This window comes from Misgurnus anguillicaudatus, chromosome 22, assembly GCF_027580225.2.
Source record: "Misgurnus anguillicaudatus chromosome 22, ASM2758022v2, whole genome shotgun sequence".
NCBI lineage: Eukaryota > Metazoa > Chordata > Actinopteri > Cypriniformes > Cobitidae > Misgurnus > Misgurnus anguillicaudatus.
This window is the reverse complement of record NC_073358.2, coordinates 18,580,830-18,587,015: the sequence shown is the minus strand read 5'-3', so window position 1 is coordinate 18,587,015 and position 6,186 is coordinate 18,580,830.

Genomic DNA, 6,186 nt, shown 5'->3' with positions numbered 1-6,186 from the left:
TAGAGGACGAGCTAAAACAGTCGATGATCATCATGTTAATTTTTCACGCAGATATTGTTGATGAAAATCTTGCATATCTAAATGCCCAGGCGAGAGTGTTCAGTCAGTTAATAATAAAGCCATCGGCGTTACCACGGAGCGGACGTTAATACACAAAGAAAAAACATTGTTTTTATTAAAAGCGGTTTTAATGCTGGTAAACAATTAGTTATATTTTTGAGCCTTGTATTTGTGTTGATCAGATATAGGCTATTAAAGTAATTTTAATCTTTAAAACTGCATCTAGAGGCAGAGGACGCTAATTCTGTCATCTCAGTTACACTTTTTTTCACACATTCAATGATTTAACGAATGATTTGGTAAAGGTACCAGTGTCGCGGTGTTGCGTGATGCTGTTTTGCAAAGCCTCAACATTATATCTGGGAGATAAGTCAGTAAATTTAAGTGAAATCACAGGCTTTGCTTATCCCGTGCGAACCGGCCACACGAAACTCAGCGTAGGTGGGCCATTCTACCGAATTCGTGCAAATTGCTGTCCCGGGACCAAAAAACAAATTTTAAAAGCATTAGTGTAGGAAAATGTTTGATAATAAAAAAATATAAGCAAATAGCAATCAAAACCCAAAGTAATATTTGAGGTAGCGTCAGGTTTTATATATAAAATATCATCATTTATATGGTGCTTTCAATTGAGAGGTGGTTGTCCCAAACCCCAAGGTCTGAATTTCACCATAGGAAAAAAAAAAGAAATCATTTTTAATTTTTTTTATCATTGTTTTAAGAAGTATCATTTTGAATACTTTTGTTAATTAAAACCAAAAATATATTTATTGGATATTTTCAGTGAAAATCATGTAAAATCATGTAAAAAAAACACTGTCCCGCATTTTCACGTCACTACCGAAACATTGCATAGTTTGGTCAATAATATAATACTGCTTTAAGCCACTCCCCTTCATTTTGAACCAGAAACTTTGTCTGTGCCTCTCTCCCTTGTGGAGACATGGTGATTAGATCAGTCACATGGTTTTGAAGTAAATGTGATCAAAAGTTTGGAAATCAGTGTGTGACATTTATGAATGTCACTACCGATCACACATTTTCTATCATTGATTCAGTTTTTTTATTTTTTCTACTGCTCATATAGGTTTTACTCATGTTTCAATGTCGAGAACTGTGCTAGCTAACTACATACTGATTAGCATCTTAGCAGTAGGATCAAAGTTAGCTTAAATCGTCACTACCGAAACAGTCACAACCGAAACATTTGTTGAAGTTTCGGTTGTGACGTGATTGTTTCGGTAGTGACAAAATTACACTTATTTCTTTATTTTAATTAATAAATAGAAACTTTCAAGTGCACATATATTCTTTTTCAGTACAAATAAGTTGTCAGTCAATTTCTGTAATGTTGTACGTGATTTGACTAGGACTAGAAACTAAGATAAAATGAACTAGGCCAGATTAATTTAATTAATTCATACAGCTTGACTCATTATTGATATAAATGAAGGCTATATGATTCTACCTCTGGTCTCTAGGAAAACTTTCTGCGATAATTAAGCGGGACTTTGACTGATTGCTTTATATAATTGACATAACAGATAGCACTTATCAGTATCATTGTAAATTGAAATGTCATTGTTAAGTGTAGACATGGCAGGCTTACACTAATAATGTAAATGTAAATATCTTTGGTTAATTTATAGAGATAGCTACAAAGAGAGAGGAATCACCAATATGCATAGACGGAAAGATAAAAGTAGAGCGGACAGACTGAGAGAGCCTATTTTCTTGAGCCGATACTTCTTTTGCTCACTCAGTTTACTTGTAACATTTGGCATCATCGTGTCATTTTTATAAGTCTCAATTTAAAAAAGTAACATTTATTGAACTTAAAAAACTATATTTCTGTCTGTAAATAATGCCGGAAAAACTCGCTGAACACAGCAGCCACAAATCGGCCAATGAAAAAAATTAAGTTTACTTCAAACTCAAAAAAGTCAAACTCAGCAACAAGAGAATCAGCTAAGGAGGTTTAGAGAAGTTAGAATGTGTAATGGAAAAACAGGCACATATTTGTACAACAACATTACAGATGGACATGGGTGCACACACACCAAATTCTGTAGTTTGTACTGTGGGCCTGAAGTTTTATATGGACATACATTATGTCATCTTTTTCTCAAGAGATGTGAAAATCAACACAGCATCTTGCATCCCTTCAAGGTCTGAACTATCCGAAGAGAGAAACATTTCGAAACTGTATAAAAACATGCTAAGAAACTAAAGTGTCCAATCAGTAGATTAGTGTTCCTTAGATGTTCTACTATGTTTATAACTACAAAGCTTGCAGGAAAAAACACACTTTTTCAAGAAGTTTTGAAGTGTCAATTTCCACCAATTCGGTAGAATGGCCCAGGTATGTAATTTCTAAATCACACTAGGTCCCCCATAATACTAATCCCGTGCGAATAGTACATAAGAGGTCTCTTAAATCACAGCATGTAAATCGCAGCACCTTTTTCTTCTTTCTTGAACCCGACAGGTGGATCATCCAGCATCCTGCACACATTTTAAAGATAAAGTTGTTTCAATTAACATGTTTTTAATTTTGTATTGACCTATACTAATCGTGTGCAGTCAGCAGAGTCATGATGAGACGGGTGAGATCAAAGCTTGGCGGAGAGGCGGCACATCTTTAGTGATAGAAGTTGCAAGCGCAGAGCGCGAGTAAAACGCGTCCGACACAAATAAAGAAAAGACAATAGAGGAAATAAAGCCAAGAAGAGATGATCAATATGCCCGTATAAGCGCTTGAGCTCTGTAAAGCTCCGCTGTAATATTCCGCTTTCATTAAACGGTCATAAACAGTGAAATGTTTTATTCTTTATCATGACTGATGGTCCAGATGAAACAAACCTAAAGACACCTACAGCCATAAACATACGCGCACGTTGTGAGTTAAAAAGCACTTTTAAATAGCACAGCTGTGGTGACCTAAATACGTAAAATAAAAATAGTCACGATTATTGTCACGGCCTGAGCGGACCACAGACTACGTGGGTCATGCTCCTACCAAAGTTCCACCTCGAGGAGGTCCCCAAAGCACCCCAATGACCAGACAAACAAGAGATAAGTAAAATATAAAAATATAATTTTATTTAAGTTTAATTTAAATAAAATTAGAAAGGGGAAATGGGAAGGGAATCTAAAAACTTTCTTCTCTCTCCCTCAGGGGGAACTACGGGCCAGGGGGCCGTGGAGGGGGAGAAGCCTAGTTCCAGGGGATCTGGGAATAGCAGGGCAAGGGCTGGGCGGAGCTCATTCGACCTCGGCCCACCTCCTGCAGAGAAGGGCTTCCCGGGGCTCCTAGGTTCCTCCTGAGGGCAAAGCAAACACACGTAAGTATTGTGTCGGTTCCAGTCAACTCCGTATCTCCTTACTAACGCTCTTTCTTCCTCCACAGGCACTTGGCCCTGATACCACAGCTGCCGGGAGCTTCGACGACTGACGAGGGGGAAGACAACTCGGTCTCGGAACGGTAAGTATCTTGCTTTTCAGGTTTCTCTGGCTTTTAGGTCGTACTGGGTAAGTCTTAGCTTTAGCTCGGATCACGGTGAGTATCTTACGTTTCAGGTTTCTCTGGGCTGCGGATCGTGTTTAGGTGAGTTGTAGCTTTAGCTCGTATCACGGTGAGTATCTTACTTTTCAGGTTCTTCTCTGGGCTTTGGGTCGTGCTGAGTAGTTATAGCTTTAGCTTGTATCACGGTGAGAATCTTACGTTTCAGGTTCTCTGGGCTTTGAGTCGTGCTGAGTGAATTATAGCTTTAGCTTGTATCATGGTGAGTGTCTTACGTTTCAGGTTCTCTGGGCTTGGAGTCGTGCAGAGTAAGTTATAGCTTTAGCTCGTATCACGGTGAGTATCTTACGTTTCAGGTTCTCTGGGCTTGGAGTCGTGCTGAGTAAGTTATAGCTTTAGCTCGTATCACGGTGAGTATCTTACGTTTCAGGTTCTCTGGGCTTGGAGTCGTGCTGAGTAAGTTATAGCTTTAGCTCGTATCATGGTGAGTATCTTACGTTTCAGGTTCTCTGGGCTTGGAGTCGTGCTGGGTAAGTTATAGCTTGAGCTTGTATCACGGTGAGTATGGATATTCGCTAGACACAAAAGGAGGGGGAAGGTATGAAGGCTAGGGTCATACGTCACCACACCATCTAGTGCAGCACAGCACGGGGACGGGTGCCTCTCCAGGCATTGGGGTTGCGACCAATGCGACAACACCTTTGCTACCGGTGGATCCACACTAACCTGGTCCACACGTCCTCTTCCCGTTCTCCTAAGGCAGGCGAAGATCTAGACGAGATAGCAGTAATGAGTATACACTGGTCACACACAGTACACACACAACACCGGACCCTCCGTTTCCCCTTAATAGTTCCTCTGCCAACGGGTGCCCAATCAACCTCCTACTTTACCCTCAATACCTTTGTCAGGATCGTAACCGATGCACACAGGGCGTAGCCAGCGACGAATGGAATTTTGGTAGGGGCCTACGACAGCGTAGGGACTCCCAGTGGTCTCTACAGAAACTGGTCTCTTCCTGAGGGGAGCACAAACATCAAGGACACGACACCACACTGCAAGCTTAGTGTACTCACGTCAGAAGATCATTCTTGCACTACACAGCACACACTCTAGTGAATGATTATGGTTTGCTCTCCTCCTTTGGCACAAACCAGCTCTGGACAGAGGGAGAAGAGATCTTGTCGGTCACACTGACGATGTCCCAACCGGGCTTGAAAGCTTCGCTGGCCAATGCCTGTAAACACACTTGATTCCCGGCTCACCCACCCACTTCACACTCGGTGGGGCCGATAAGAAGACAAAACACACACTCCTTTAATGTTGTACAGTCGTCATATACACATATCTGAGGTTACTCACGACTCTGTTGTCTCCGATCAACACACTCGATTCCCGGCTCACCCACCCGCTTCACACTTGGTGGGGCCGCTAAGAAGGCAAAACACACACTCCTTTAATGTTGTGCAGTCGTCATATACACATATCTGGGGTTACTCACGGCTCTGTTGTCTCCGATCGTCGTTTCTCCCCTCACTAGGAGTCCTTCGGTGTCATCGACATGGTAGGTGCAATTTGTTGTCCACACACAGCGGTAATCCGATATTCGAAATAGCTTCAATGATTCCAGTGCTCACCCCTTCGTCGTCTCTAACGATGTTCTCTTTCTTGCAGGTCTCCAACACTTGCCCACTGTTATCTCCTCTTGCAACGACTCAGCCCACGGACACTTCCAGCGATCTTTTCGGCGCAAACGAACACACCTTGTTTCCTCCCAACTCTCATCTATATACTCCTCTGCCAGTGTGACTCACCCAATCATTGTTTGCCACGTCAATGGCGCAGCTGCGTCTTGTTTTGCGTGATTGCGGGAATCCCCAGGAAACTCGGAAGTGTCGGTGTTTGTACTAATGGATCAGGGTGGAACCTCTTCCTACCTACTTTTGGTTCCGCCTCGTTGAAGTCACTCCGTGACATTATTCTAGCAGTATGTGCACAGAAAGCTGTTAGCCAATTACAGATAAAAGGACCGTAACCTATATTATAACCCCGAAAGTATTCAGATAAATACTAGAACAAACAACCATGCCTTTGGGAACATTAATAATTGCTTTATTTATAATATATTTTCTATAGATGTGTAAAACCATATTTTGGCGGATTGTGTTTCTTTACTTTCATTTTTTTCACGAGTTTGCCTGCCCATTTAGTCTTAATAAATAACGGTAAACGAACTTGGCTTGCTGTTCTCGAAGGCACCTCGAATCTTGGTCTGGCTCGAGCCACAAATTCAAGTAACAGAACAGAAGGAAAACAATGTGCAGTGAAGGCGGAGATGAGGAGGAGAGATGCCAGAAGAATTGCGGTTGGGCACGGAGGCACGGGACTCGCGTTTATGCTTTTTGATGATTGACACATGACTGTTTAGGTTCCTTTCAAGCCTACATTAAAAGTGTATCCGTTAGAATATTATTACTGCAGTAAAATAGTTTAAGTATAATTAATTAAGAGTTTAAGGGTAATTTTTAAGTTTTTCAGAAGCCTGTTTCATTTGTGATATCAAATGAACGTCTTCATTTTATTCATAAAGTCATACCTTTGGA